Genomic DNA, 15968 nt, shown 5'->3' on the forward strand with positions numbered 1-15968 from the left:
TGTGTTGTGATCATTGATGATTCACAACAATATATGGAAGCAGTGTCGTACAAGCATGCTTGGTATCAAAATGACGAAATTGTCTAAACTTTATATACGTATGAGTTTTGATGAGGAAAGTTTGAAATTCTGGGCAAGAGGACTCAAGGAGACAAGGGGTGATGAGGTTGTGAGTGACGTACCCTTGACGTTGAGAGACACCCTTCCCAGCTGATTACTGCTTGCCTGTGTAGAAATTTGATGGTCTCCCAGTTGGGGGTAAATTGCTACTATTGAAGCACTGACATGAAGTGAGAATTAAACCCTAACCTACTCTAACCCTAACTAGTTATTTATGACCCTTTGGTAACTGTCGTCGCTGTTCTGATTTTACTCTGCATGGTGTAGTGTTTTTATGTTTTCAAATGGATGTCTACGTGTTAATATTGGAAAATCCTGTTGTACGATTTCTTCAGATTCCCATGGCCTACCTTTATGGATTAACTGGCATCTGATACATTAAGAACTGTTTTATTTGATACATATTTCTGCATGAAGAGAACGAATTAGAAATGCGGTCAATTGTGGTAAGAAGTACCTAGTAATAATAATACCCTGAAGTAGTGCTGCCGTATATGTAGGATACTAATTTATGATAAAGAATGCTAAAGATTCCATTGCAGAGGGAATATCCAGTGTGCATTCCTTGTAACATTTCATACGTGCATATAGTGTGTATGGGTCATCAGAGGAAAAGGAGAAAATCCGCATTTAAGGGAATCGGTTGCGTGATTAGCTACACCAATTTTCTAGCCAAGATGACACAGCAAAAGCAGCTAACCGTTGTGGAGAAATCTAATTATTTACCTTATTTACGTGATATTTGTGACAATGCTTCAAAATTAGTAACTGCTGTTATTTATAGTGCGATCAAACATCCTGGTTCACTGTAGACTGCACTCAAATTCGCCAAGGTTCGACAGGGTTGACTATACCTACATTATTTGACAGACTCGATGGCGATGCCGCCGTTTAATAATTACATCCTGTTGTGTCGTATCATAACATGTAAACCGCGTGATGACAAGGTTATATGGGGATTTAAAACTTGAGTGTGAAGTTTTAAAATTCCAGGGTTTAAATCCCCATAAACTTCAATAATGATTTTGTCTACAATATTTATCAAACAGAAAGCCACTCTTGCGCATATGTAAAGCTCAACTAAGAAATGTTAGCCATTTCGACTACAGACAACGTTTGTATAGTAGAGTGGCAATGTAGCGGAACGGAATGCAGCGTCACAAAGAAAAATGTCCTCAACCTATGCAGTAATTTATCTTCACAGGGATTAAATTTCATACATCAAGTGTGGGCATGGCCTGCAGTTCTGACAAGTGTATGTTGCTATTTTAACCCGCCTGATCAGCTAATGAGTTTTGTAAAGCATATATTTTGAAAACAAGAATCACAAGAAAAACAAGTTTGCTTTTTGAATTTTATCTGAGGTTTATGTTTAAAAGTGTTCAGTTATTTATATTCAGTTTTGGATGTCCTGCCTACCTTATCGAAAACAGTTTACTGTGTCTTCATTTAAACTTCTGCAATTATGCCGAAGTGACTTAAGGCCATACTCATTCATTCATTCATTAATTCATGATACGCGGTATACTAGAATCTATGTTTCGAAACAGGGAAAATGTACGAAGTACGAAAAGTAGAACGGAATCATGCGAAGAGGCCGTCAGATTGAGTAGAGTTACCTGTTACAATATTAAGGCAACATCGTTACACTAAATTTCACATATCGCTCAGTGTGCAGAACGAAGATCTCGGACCGTTTCACGGGTCATTTGGTTTCAGCTATTAGCACGGACTTGGAGTATTCTGATCGCACATAATGATTGGTCCAGTCGCACAGTTAATTTGGTGTGACTTAATGTAAAATATCGCCAAGATGACATGATTTTCTTTTAGAATATTCTGATTTTAAGGTAAAGATTGAAAATGTAAGTTCTGAAAATTCGACTTCACTCCGCTTAAAGAACACTCTAAAATGAAATATGTATCAAACGGGAGACCATTAAAACTGTCCAGGAAAACAGCTGGATTTCTTTTTATACACTTTAACCAGGTGAAGGCCATTTAAGTATTTGGTTCTATGGTAGACTTTCCTCACCACAATAGAACCAGTGACGTCACGTATGATTTTTGTTACTGCAGCACACATTACACCGCTATAGTTCATCATTCAAAATTTATATACACATAGATCTATGAATGTATTCACTGATTTGACCTTGATACGAATTATAAAAGGCAAAATGATAGATATGACGTAACTGATACCTTCGGGATCACAACAGAATACCGTAGAATCTGATGTTTTCAACAAAATTTACTCGATTAGAAAAATTTTAAAACAGATAAATCCAAATATTTTCCTGGGCAGTTTTTAAAGGCCTTTCAAAATGACATATGTATGGAGAAGACGACCAAACTTATCAACAGAAATCGGATAATAGTGAGTAAAAATATAAGGTGTCCTAGAAGAGAAGTTTGGACTAAGTGTGATTTGTTTCAAACGGAAAGACCGAGGCATGGCTGGTAGGTGAAGACGATCCATAAATTATGACAACAATAACGGTCAGTCGATGCGTTTTTCCAAAATCACTGAAAACTGTTGACTGCTTCTCTTTACATGATTCCGTCCTATTTTCGTACTTTATATACTGTCTTAGTTCTTTGATGGTTGGTTTGAAGAACATTGCTAAGTATCTTAAATGCTTTTTCTAAAATATGTGCTTGAATAATCATTGGGACATATTGCATTTCCAGATATTGTCCATTCCAGTAGCACTGGAACCACAACCCTGAAAGAAAAAAGTGACTACAGAACGAATAATGTTAAACACTCTCAAAACTATGTTAATGATGATGACATTCTCTTTGGTCAGCAAATTGGAATAGAACTAAATTTAGTGTTACAAGTCTGTAAAAAAGACAAGAACTTAAACTTAAGATTCATCAGTTACCTTTGGACTATCTATTTGATAATGAAAAGTAAACCTAACCACTTCTCTTTGAACAAATATGATAATAAGTGTGTAAATGTCTTTGAGTTCTTATCATTTAAAATCAGTATTACAATCCTAAAGCTTTTGTATTCATAGAAGTCCACCTGGAAGCATTATACACTCTTCAAAAAAAAGAAACGCAAAACCCAAATATCAATGTAAATTTGATGTTATTCAAGGACGTGTAGATCAGCGGAAAACATAGATACATGAATGAAATTTTGTTGAGCAATGCATTGCTATGTTGTCCATATTTCATGAGAATAACAGTCACCACAGTCATTACTGCTGTCCACCAGGTGGTGTTGAGGTCAGTACCTCGGATGACCACCTCCAGCTGCTACCACTGCCAGTCACCTCCTGGGTACAGATCGAATCAGTCGTTGGATGTTTTGTTATGGAATCCTTCTCTATTCCTCCTGCAGCATGTGGAACAACTGTTGAAGATTTTGTGGTGAAATACGACGTCGACGCACCCGTCTATCGATCTGATCCCAAAGGTGTTCGATTGGGTTTAGATCCGGGGATTTGGAGGGCCAGGGAAGAGTATTGATGTTGTTATTGGCCAGGTAGTCCACGGTGGCACGTGCTGTGTGGGGCCTGGCGTTGTTCTGTTGGAAGAGCTGCCGTTGAAGGTCAACAAGGTGAAGGACGTGCGGGTGGAGAATCTGGTCGATGTATCGATTGGCCGTCAGATTGCCTTGGACAAGCACAAGCTCCGATCTGCCGGTGTATGAGGAGCAAAACGTCCATGACGTCGTCTGTAGACACGGTTTCTACCATCACATCGCCTGAGGAGATAACGGGATTCATCGCTAAACCATATGCGCCTCCAGTTTGCCAGGTTCCATGGCAGCACCGTCGCACGCCATCTCACTCGTCGACGTCGATGTAGTTGTGTCAAGGAGGGGGCAACTTTTGGACGTTTGGCACGTATTCCTACTTCTCGGAGACGGTTCCTGATTGCCTGGTCGGACACTCTTCGGGCTCCAAACTGTCCTTGTGCTGTGTCCCGGGCGGTAAGATGGCGGTTACGTAGGTGGGTTACCCGGATGTACCGATCTTGGGCAGGTGTGGTGACTCTAGGTCTTCCTGATCTTGGACGGTCATTTGTCAAATTTGTTTGACGAAATCGATCCCACAACCGAGTTATTGTGCTGGGATGAACGTTAAAGAACCTCACTCTTTGATTCGCCAGCTTGCAATCGTCCAATTGCCTGATTTCGGTCGGCAGCGTTGAGACGTCCCATTTTCGTGTACATTACTTGCAAAGATATTGGATAAAATTGTGAGATTCGTTTGGGTCTTTTATAGTCACATGCTGTACTTATGTTTTGCACGTGACAAACAATCATTGTGCCTGAACTTCGTTCTGCACGACATCAACGCACATCATAATAATCTTAATTGATAAAACCGTTCAAAATCATTTTTGGTTGCGTTTGGTCAAGGATGATCTGAAACATTCCAGTAACAATGTGCAACCCTACAAAACTGCTTGAGTTAGCATATGTGTACAAAATTGTAAGTATCATTTTTGAATTTCATTTTGCGTTTCTTTTTTTGAAGGGTGCATATGAACGATTAACACTACGAACGATGAACGATCATCAACCAGAGCAAAGAGGATGATGCTAGGTATTTCACATTGTTAAAGAATTCTGATCCGCTATGCGCTGGCACTTTAATACTGATATTCGGTATTTCATTTAAGTTTTAAGTTTTAGTTCGTGGCAACAGTTAGTGGCAACATGCATATACACCTTATTTCTTAATTAATTTCATACATGCATGTACATCTTGTTTCTTGATTAATTTTAAACATGAACATCTTGTATCTTGATTAATTTGTACATCTTGTTTCTTAATTAATTTCAAACATGCATGTACATCTTGCATCTTGATTAATTTGTACATCTTGTTTCTTAATTAACTTCAAGCATACATGTACATCTTGTTTCTTGATTAATTTCAAACATGCATGAACATCTTGTTTCTTGATTAATTTCAAGCATGCATGTACATCTTGTTTCTTGATTAATTTCAAACATGTATGAACATCTTGTTTCTTGATTAATTTCAAACATGTATGTACATTTTGTATCTTGATTAATTTGTGCATCTTGTTTCTTAATTAATTTCAAACATGCATGTACATCTTGTTTCTTGATTAATTTCAAACATGTATGTACATTTTGTATCTTGATTAATTTGTGCATCTTGTTTCTTAATTAATTTCAAACATGCATGTACATCTTGTTTCTTAATTTCATACATGCATGTACATCTTGTTTCTTATTTAATTCCAAACATGCATGTACATCTTGCATCTTGATTAGTTTGTACATCTTGTTTCTTGATTAATTTCAAACATGCATGTACATCTTGTTTCTTAATTAATTCCAAACATGCATGTACATCTTGTTTCTAAATTAATTTCAAACATGCATGTATATCTTGTTTCTTGATTAATTTCAAACATGCATGTACATCTTGTATCTTAATTAATTTGTACATCTTGTTTCTTAATTAACTTCAAGCATACATGTACGTCTTGTTTCTTGATTAATTTCAAACATGTATGTACATCTTGTATCTTGATTGATTTGTACATCTTGTTTCTTAACTAATTTCAAACATGCATGTACATCTTGTTTCTTAATTAATTTCATACATGCATGTACATCTTGTTTCTTAATTAATTTCAAACATGTATGTACATCTTGTTTCTTAATTAATTTCAAACATGCATGTACATCTTGTTTCTTGATTAATTTCAATAAGTCTTCGTCGCTCGAAGAACTTACCATGACATGTTCCCACAACAATGTTGTGAGAAGAGGCTGTTGGCTGTCTAAGGGTCCGTAGGTTTCGCAGACGAAGCCAGCATGAGCTGTTGAGCTCAGACTAATGAGGGACTCCTGAGAGATTGTGCTGCGCTATTGTCTAATTCTTTGAGAGAGTCGCCTATTTTCAGCTGCCTGTAAAATCAGTCATACTCGCTACCAAAATTGCCTTTACTCAGTGACACGTAACAACATAAGCTCTACATATTGATATGTTTGAAGTTCACATTATTGCACGGAAAATAAAGTTAGAACATTTTTTCTAATTCATAATGTTAAAGCCCATTCCGACGGCAAGAACTCATTGCCTCAAATGACGTCATAATTATTCAAAATCCACTGGCATGCTGGACATGCAGTTCAACATGTTTTGACGGAGGGCGACACCAGTTTACTAAATTGCTATCGATCTTACTGTAAACACTGTTTCTGCCATATTTTAATTTTGTACACGTTTTAGTATAATACAACCTTAATTAATGAATATAATTTTACCTCTTGTAGTATATGATCTCACGCCAGTATGGTTTAAACCATACAGGCGTGTATGGATGTTAGGAAATTTTGTTGCTAAAAAACAACGTAGTCTAGTCGCTGAGTTTAATGTAGCTGCGTGGAATTAGTTGTTGCACCTACTGTAAAACAAATTACTCTCCTCGCCCATTCCCCCATCATGCCACTTACTTTTGAATTATTATGACGTCACCCAAGGCAATGAGTTCTTGGCGTCGAAACTGAACTTACAGAGCGCTGACATAGGGTCACCCTGTGGCGGTACTAGTGCATTAAGCCTGACCGCTAGCCTTATCACTCAAACTTGGCTAGTGGACTAGAATATTTGTGCAAGTCGTTTCCAAACAAGGAATATACTTGGCTATCGGCTGAAGTTTTGTGTGTTAGATTTTGAGTTAGTCCAAAATCGTTTTTTACGTCCCGCTGTATCTACACGTGTCTAGTTTGTATGTTCACAAACTTGTGTTCTTCTCAACAAAAGTCTTGTGTCATATTTGAACTTCTATCCTGTGTTGAAATAATTAAACATAAGATATGTTGGATATCATACACAAGTGCAAATTACACAAGTTTTCACGGTAGCAACACAAATTAGGTTGATATGCATAAATTATCTCTTTTTTTTTTCAAGACAACTTTGTGTTTTATCATATTGTAATATAAACGAGTCCTTCATTTTTATTTAACAGATGTTTATTTATTTATTTGATTGGTGTTTTACGCTGTACTCAAGAATATTTTACTTCAGAGCCCGGGGGAAAGCCACGACCAGCCGCAGGTTGCTGTCAGACCTTCCATGGTACGGCCGAAGAGGAAGTCACCATGAGCCGGACTTGAACTCACAACGACCGCATTGGTGGGAAGCTCCTGGGTAATTGCTGACCTCCTCGACCACGGATAACACATGTTTGTGTTGGGGTAACACATTCATGCGTTGAATGAAAAGAGCACAAGATGTTGTTTTTCGATTTCAACAGAACTTTTTTGTGTGTAGGAGAAAGCCCATTAACATTTTACAGTGTTATGTGTAAATAAATATGAATAAATCAGGTCAGAGAACGAAAGTCTTTTTAAAGACCGTCAAATTGTTTTCCGTGCTGTTTTGCTTCCACTTTCTGTTATCTCAGTTTGTTTACAGCCTGTGTCAGAATAGAAACTAAAGACGAATTCAACGTCTTTTACAGTTATTTCTACATAGCAATTTAATTGATTTCTGTCTTGAAGCCAATTTAGAAATTATTGTCACTGATAATGGTATAAACCATATAAATAGAACCGGCATAGGGTACGCATTAGACAGTTTTAGTTCTGTGAAATGGTTTCATCCCATTTTGTCGTAGTCTTCGTATGCTTGTCAGCTAAATGATCGTTAGCCGACTAACCGACCTTGACTCTCGTTAAAGTAAAACAGGGCTAAAATATGAAGTAAGGTTCATCACACAGACAACGGAAAACTATCAGTAAAAATATATTCATTAATTTTTTTCAGATTTTTGTAAGAGTGTTGAAAAGCATTCAGATATTTGTATATTCATACTATGGCGAGCTTTATGAACTCTAACGTCACATCACCTTTTTTTCCTGATGTTCACCAGGAGGAAGGAGTTTTTGAGAACATTATTTCAGTAATCTTTTACTCATGGGTAAAAGAATGATCCCAACATTAAATGGCGTCAGTTGGAAAAGCTTCCTGTGACGTCAGAGTTCCTAAACCCTGACACTTTGGTTCATAAAACCCACCTTAGAATTTAAATGTTAGAACGCCTTTAACTCATTTCACAAAAATCTAAAAAAAAATAAATAAACGAAATGAAGGTTTAAGTGGTCGGTTTAGTGATGCCTACTTTGATTTTTAGAGTTCTTTTACTTTTAACTCTCGCTGCGGACGGTCCTGGTGTAGTTTCATATCGGGAAGTTTGTGTGCACCCTGTAATATAAGTGTTGTTTTTCGGTCAGATTACCATGAGGTTGGATATGATTGCATTTTGTGCGTGGATAATTACTTTGCTCTGTAATGGATAATAATAACACGATACAGTAAATTACCAGAATTATTTTATAACATGATTTTAAAAACACCTATATGGAATTTCATTTAAACAACTGATGAGAATTCCTGCCTGTGCTTGGCTTAATTGCCGGTCTACTCCAAATTGACATTGGAGAATAGTATCATCGTATACATCATACACATTCCATTCATTTGTAGCTTAAACCCACATTATCCTAAACCATGTGGAACAACCAATATGTTGCACCATTTGTAACCTCTCAAGCGACGTCTTGGACAGACAGACAGTCACAGACAGACACAGACAGACATTATACGACACGTATAATGTTCTAGGCAAATGGCATGATTGCCAGGTCCTGTTTGTTGCGTTTTCGGGAGAGAAAAACGGACATTTATAGGCGAGTGTGTAAATTTCTACTCTTGAAACATTCACATGAACTGTTGGAATGAAACATTAACCGAGCCAGAAAAGACCGAATGTTACCAGTTAGCGGTTACGTGTAACCATTTGCAAACTATCATACTACCGCCACTGATCTCGTTTTGTATGCTGTTTTCCTTTATATTAAAGCAATACTCAAACGACAGGAATACATAAGTATGGACGTTCCATCTTTGGGCGATCTTACGATCCAAACGACGCTGCTGAGATGAGGCGAATTTTCATCTAGATGAAAGTAGTTATCACTCAGGTGAATGACGTTCGGTCAAAGTATAAACATTTTCACCCAGATGATAAATGTTTCATCATTTAAAACCGAACTCTTCCAGGCAATAGCTATTCTCACCAAGGTGGAAACCAAAGAAAAAACATACAAAAGTTTAAAAAAAATGTCGCCCGTGGGCCACTGTATGTTGTATCTCCACCATGATAACATCAGGTGAAATCCACCGGTGAGAACGGTTTGATATGTTAACAACTCTTACTTCATCTTATACAGTATGTTGGATGATATTTTATTTTTTTCAATTAAATCTAGTCTGTTTACATTATTTTATTCAACGGGTTGCCGACTTGAACTGTGATTTAGATACTTCGTTTATTATCTGTTTGCTAATTACCTATTATAAAATAATTTTCACTTCCATGGGGGATTAAAATTGATCAGATTTAACATGTATAGTTTCTTCCTTAAATGCAAATACAAACAAAAACTCATCAACGGCATACAACCTTACCAGCATAGTTCAGAAATCCCACCCTAGAATTCAAGCATTTGAGGGAAATTAACACCCCCACCCCCACCTGCCCAAATAAGTAATGTATTAAGAGTAGGTTTCTCGCAAATTTACTGTATTTTTTCAGAATAAAACTGTCATATCTTGACCTCCACCCCCCCCCCCTCCCCCCGCAAAAATGTGGCTACATAACATGACAGTCGAGTGGTACATTTGCACCATGTCCCTTCATTGTTTATATTAACGTATATTTATACGAAAGCTTCAGGGGTGTGACGCCATGTCCTATATACAGATATCTAGGAATCCATCATTCCAGCGCATGTAAACCCGTGGTTAGTCACTAAAGAAACTGTCATCACTGACTATTGACGGAGCTAAAGCGCATGCATGTTATTCTATATAGCCACAAACATGCTGCTGAAATCATACTGCTTCGGTGTGCCATCTGTGTTAAATAAACAACACCTATACTTGCCAAAATGTATGCATTTGAATAAATTGAGTGCATGTATGATTGCGTACACCGTGCGTCACACTACACGACCTTTAAAATGGTTCAGGATTGCTAATAAACAGTGGTTATAGCCATCAACGTGATCGCACAGAGCGGCTCTGTCTTTTGCAAAAGCATTCTTCTTGCCTCCAGTACATTTGACTAGCATTGTCAGTTCATGCCATTACTGATATTAGAGGAGTAGTAAAATATCTCAAGATGTGGTGCTGGATTTAATTGCCTGATGCTGGATTGATTATTTATAGGTGACTGAACTGAAGAGGAATGCGAAGAACGGACTAAGGTAACCTCTTCTCGTTTAGCTATCAACGTACTTAACTTTCAATTATCTACATTTGCTGAGATGATGGATAAAATATTACTCTTGATAATATTTTCTAGACTATACATCATAAAAAATATCGTGATCTTCGAAATTTTATTTTAATTTTTTTATTTGTTTTTTTTAAAAGTTCATTTTAACTGATTTTAAACATGCCTGTGTATTTTTCATCATAATTAACCCTCATCATTTTCATCATGAATTGACCCCTGTTTTAAACCTATGGCGTTATGCGATACTCATTCATTCATTCATTCATTCATTCATTCTATCTCAAAAGGGTATAACATTTTAAAATGTGTTTAACATGTCTTTGGAACGTATGACTGTAAGATAAGCAGACAAGTGTATTATGTAACATTATGAGACGTGTACAGACATCATTTGTATGATATGTTGAACAGATTTATACTACGTACAATATCAGTGATGAACGTTCTGTCTGTATCATGTGTTCACCAGGTCCAAATCACGAGATCAGCGACTAGATCCCAAATTCACAGCAGGGGAGTCTGTGCGAAGGGAAGTAAACAGAATGAGTTTATCAGAGGTCATCACCCATCCCATCAGCACGCAGAGCAGTGTGTTATCCAACCACAAATTTGGTAAGTAAAACGTGTCGTCTGAACTGTGAGAAGCATTGACGGGCATAATGTTACTAATAGGTGTAATGGCGTAATGTGCTCAGTGATGGTAGTGCTGGCACGTGTCAGTGTGAAGAGCAGCGGACACGGATCATCATGATCGAGGCACCAAAAAATCTGGGAAGTTTTGCTCACCTGCAGGGAAATACAAAATACTTCCCCATCGACGCTGCCCATGGGCATCATCTGAGCCCGGGGTCTGGTAATCCTGTTTTGGACAAGAAATGATGTTCGTGTACGCTGGGATTTAAGAAAACATCTCTGTCATCGCAAATAAATTTCAATCGAATAAGATCTGAAAAACCGATTTTAAATCTAGAAGGGACTCGCTGTTCAAGTTTATATATTTTGACGCATATTTCTAGTTTGACAAAGTTTGTTTTACCTTGACGATTTTTTTTGTTTAACTTACGTACAAAACACATTATACGTATAGTTATATTTATGTTAAGGTACAATGCCGCAAAAAAAGGTTGCTACCATGTCATTTGTTACTCATTTATGGTGGGGTTTATTTGTGTCTAACTTTTTTGGAGAAGCTTAGGCAGTTATTTAGGTGAAATTTTGTGCGCTCGTCGGCTTAAGGTTAAGTATCAATCATTAATTGTGAAGGCGATCACATTCTAGGTCAAAGAGTTTTTAAAGGATTCTTTAACAATGAATGGACGCGACAGAAATGCAGAGTATTTCTTTTGTATGTTTTGATCAAGAAAATCTGTCCAGTTTGCTGTACCTAGTGATGCACTCGGAGTGTCTTTACGTTTACTTATACGACGGCGGTCAGTTTTCTGGGTTGTAAAATCATACGGTGCGGGATAAAGCGTGGAACTATTCGTGAGCTTTTCTAAGTGCGATGCTCAGACTTGGGCGGTATGGATGAAAAGCAAATGTTCTCTAAAACAAAACGTTAGAATCATAACGCAATAATATATTACATATTGTTTTTATTTCTATATGTTTTTTTTTGTATTTATGTCAGAACCTGCAATCGATGAAGCAGATGCAGCAGCTCTCCTAGGACACATCGAAAAGAGGTCAGAATAACTCGGATTCATTAACATGCCTCGCACTAATTAAAAAGAACTTTTTATCCAGGTCACACCTATTCCTTCAGAAAGACTTGCTCTCTTCAGCACTGACTTCTAATTTGGAATTAACCTGCCGCTACTTCAGCTGCAGCTTTAAGTGAAAAGGATTGTAACATACTTGGCGAAGGTCGGTGATCTTCTACAGAAACTCCTTGTTCGATGTAACTCACCAATAAAAAGTACAATGCGAAGTACACCGAAGGCGGGAGAAGGATTAACTCATCGTGTTGTTTAATGGTTCGTGTTTTTTTTGTTGGGTTTAAGGTAAAATAAATAGTCTAAGGTAGAGGCAATGTGACAAAATGCCATCATTATGCAATACAATTGTATCTTGTCCTGTTTGAACAGACCTTCTTCACAGAGCGCAAGATCCAGTTTACCTGACCTGACAGGATGGCACTGGCTTGGCTGGGACCCGAGCAACGACGAAGACACCGACACCAATTCAGAAATCATCAGATCTCGCGATAGAATGCCTCGATGGTTCATGCGTCATGCCCGCCTGTGTGTCATCGTCACCTGTTGCCTTCTGTATCTACTAGCGATGTGTCTCTCTGTCAACTGCAACGAAACAAGCAGCCAGAGTTTCCCTGATAACGCCTCACTTAAGGCTACCAAGTCGTGTACCATGAAAGTGTGGATACAAATCCTGCGGAGTCTAAAGTTCCCATTAATATCTATCCTCGGCGTCATTAGCATCTCTTTCGTTACCAGACTGGTGTTTTTCCTATGTGCGCTTTACACGTGGCGGTGTCAGTTTCAACGGTCAGCCGTCGCCTCATTTGGACCTTTTACAAAACCTGCAAAACTGCTTCAAATGTTCATCATTGTCTGTCTAGTTATCGCCATTTATACACTCTGCTCCCTAGCTTTCAACGAGGACTTGACGTTCGAATGGGCAGAAGTTTTTGCCCCTGCTGGATTAGCCACCATCATAACGGTAAGCCTAGGCATAGAAGGGGACACCGAGTTCGAGAAGAATTTCCAGCACAAGAATGAAAAAGACGGTTACGTGTATGGTCTGGCTCATGCGTACTTTCAAGATTTGCTCGAAGCCTTCCTGACACCCCGGGGTCAACGGCAGACTCTCCTGAGGGGGTGGAGCGACTACGGTCCTTCGGAAACCTTCCTCGTTCTTCTTGTAGAATGTAATCATTTTGCTGAAGAGGTATTTATGAATGAGGAGTTGGCTCAAGATGTTGAGATTGTTGACACAAAAAATGGTGTGTTTTTGCTGAGAATTACCTTGGGGCGTAAAAATGATCGTTTTTTCTACGTTCATGTGCCCGTGTTGATCAACGAGCATCTGCTATCAGTGCACGACTGGTTCCGCTCCGATGGCCGCACCCGTCTGCCTCTAGACGAACAGAAGGCAGAGTACGAGGCTACTTTGAACAAGCTTCTACGTGACAAACGACAGGCGGTGGACGGGGCGCTGGGAAGGGTGCTTTTTTGGCGAATTCCAAATGTTTCCGTCCAGCGTATCCCTGACATTCTTCGCCGTGGCCTCTATCGTGCATTCGGAACGCCAAATTCAGATTCATTCCTAGAGAATATCTCGCAAGTTTGGGCTCAAAACACTGATAACAAGGCGATTGGGAGTCCTGAGAAGGTCCGGCGAAGAATATCTAATAGCGACAGAAGCTCAAGCAATCGTGATTCTGCTATGTCTGGGTTCAGCGGATGGTCCACGTGTTCCACTGGAACATGTTAAGGATATAATGTAATGATCTTCATATATGCATTCTTAATTTTTTAAGCTAATTATTTTTTGTTGGCTTGTAAACCTTGTGGTAAAAGATGCAATCCTTGTGGCAAGGGATATAATTCTTGTGGTAAAGAATGTAAACCTTCTGGTAAGGGATTTAAACCTTGTGATAAGGAATTTAAACCTTGTGGTAAGCGATGTAAGTCACGTGGTAAACGATGTAAGCCATGTGGTAAGCGATGTAAACCTTGTGGAAAGAGATGTAATTCAGATGGCAGCAAAACCTGTTATATTATTGTTCTGCACAACTATATAGCGCTCAACATTGATGGCTCTTTTTAAGTTGTGGAGATTTCGATATGTATCCATGTGGTGTTTTACCACCAAGTACATTCTGTTTGTTACGGACGGCTGTTTCACGAACCATTTCAAACCGTCCATCCACCTTGGTATCTCCCCCCTCCCAAATAAATGACGTATGTGGGAAGGTCTGTCGGCAACCTGCGGATGGTCGTGGGTTTTCGCCGGGCTCTGCCCGGTTTCATAAATAAATGAAAAATTGTTTCCATTAAATGCTAGAAGGTGCATAAGTCTGACTCAACTTTATTCCACTTCTTTAGCAAATAGTTTGTTACCAGAATTTTGTTAAGGATCTGAAATTGCATTTACTGGATGTTTGCTACTATGTGTATACCAAAAAGGTTGCTGTAACAGGAAGGTTTGAGGAAATTATCTTCTCTATCTGTTAGCAAACTACTTATGAAACGCACTCCGTTATCTGCCCAATTAGCAATAGCTTTCGATTCTACAATCGGAATAAGATCGAGCAGATTTTCATCAAAATTGGAATTAACTATTTATTTCCAATCATGTCTTTAGAATTCGACTGGGAACTCGTCTGATCCTGGTGATTTTCTGTTTTTTATTCTAGATATAGCTTCTGGATAACTGCTGGTAAAAATCATGAAGTTCTCGTAAAAAACTTTGTTCGTCGTCTATGAACCCAGCATTTAGTAATGGTTTTTACTATGTTGTTATTCATTTCTAATGAGCAAAAAAGGTTCTGCTGTATTTGCGTTAGGCCCCATAACGGCATCTGTTTTCCATTTGCGTACCTCTTATAATTCCAACTGTAGTTCTGAAAGTCTCGATTTTAGTCCATCAACATTGTTAGCATTGGAATAACCAATATTATTTTCGACAGTAAAAAATTTACATTCAATTTCCTTTTCCTTTTTGCATTTTATTACTTTTTTTGGTACCAGAATAGGGAGTGGTTTTGCTGCGTACTTCAGCTTTTATCAGTTCAAAAAGTGATTGGCCATCTACAGTTTAACACGTTTTTTTTCAAATCTTCTATGTCTCCTGATTCATAGCACTGGTCGAGAGATCAATGGTTTTTATTACAAGTGTTACATAATCTTCGTCAGCCAATAAAGAAGTGTTACATCTCCAATATCCACAACCTCGTTCTCGCTGTGTCAGGCAAACATTTAGTTTGGTTAAATTTTGACGAGAACGATAGGAAATACTGATATCCACCTGTGCTCCTAATGGAACTAAATCTTCAGAAATTGGAAAATAATCTAGGGGACTTTGCTTCAGTCCTGTACTGGTGTTTTGCCGCCGGGTGAACCGTCGGGTTGTGGGAGTTGTGATACCTCCAAATGTCTGTCAGACAAATCCTTAACTCGGCGTCTAGAAGTTCAAGTCTTATCTTTTTAATATTATTTCTGACAGTTAAATGTCTACTGCAAAGTTTTGAAAGCAGTTCCAGTGACCGCACGAGACAGTTTCGTCCAGAAAAAGTCATAGAGCATATTTGCCTTGGTTTTAGTCTTGAAAACACGATGGAGATACATAAACCTTTATCCTTTAAATGTCTTCATCATTCCTACATGTAGTTAAATCACCGCCCAGAAAGACCTGTGTCCGGACACAGATCAGTCCGTTTCGTACCTGCCCGTTGATCACAACATCAGTGTACGTGTTAGTCATGAAAGAGAGAAATTCGACATGGGCAAAGACCGAGTGTTGCGTGCCGACATGTCCCCTACTCAGCACTGTACCATTGTTATCGTACG

The 15968-nt window shown here is 38.4% G+C and overlaps 1 long non-coding RNA gene across 1 annotated transcript; it reads left to right on the forward strand.

Moving 5' to 3' along the window:
* The first annotated feature begins 10974 nt into the window (after nucleotides 1-10974).
* LOC135477558 (uncharacterized) lies at nucleotides 10975-12670 on the forward strand. Its single transcript, XR_010445209.1, has 3 exons — nucleotides 10975-11049; nucleotides 12068-12122; nucleotides 12525-12670. It is a non-coding gene; the product is annotated as an uncharacterized LOC135477558 (long non-coding RNA).
* The last annotated feature ends 3298 nt before the right edge of the window (nucleotides 12671-15968 follow it).

The sequence above is a fragment of the Liolophura sinensis genome, chromosome 11 (genome assembly GCF_032854445.1).
Source record: "Liolophura sinensis isolate JHLJ2023 chromosome 11, CUHK_Ljap_v2, whole genome shotgun sequence".
Taxonomy (NCBI): Eukaryota; Metazoa; Mollusca; class Polyplacophora; order Chitonida; family Chitonidae; genus Liolophura; species Liolophura sinensis.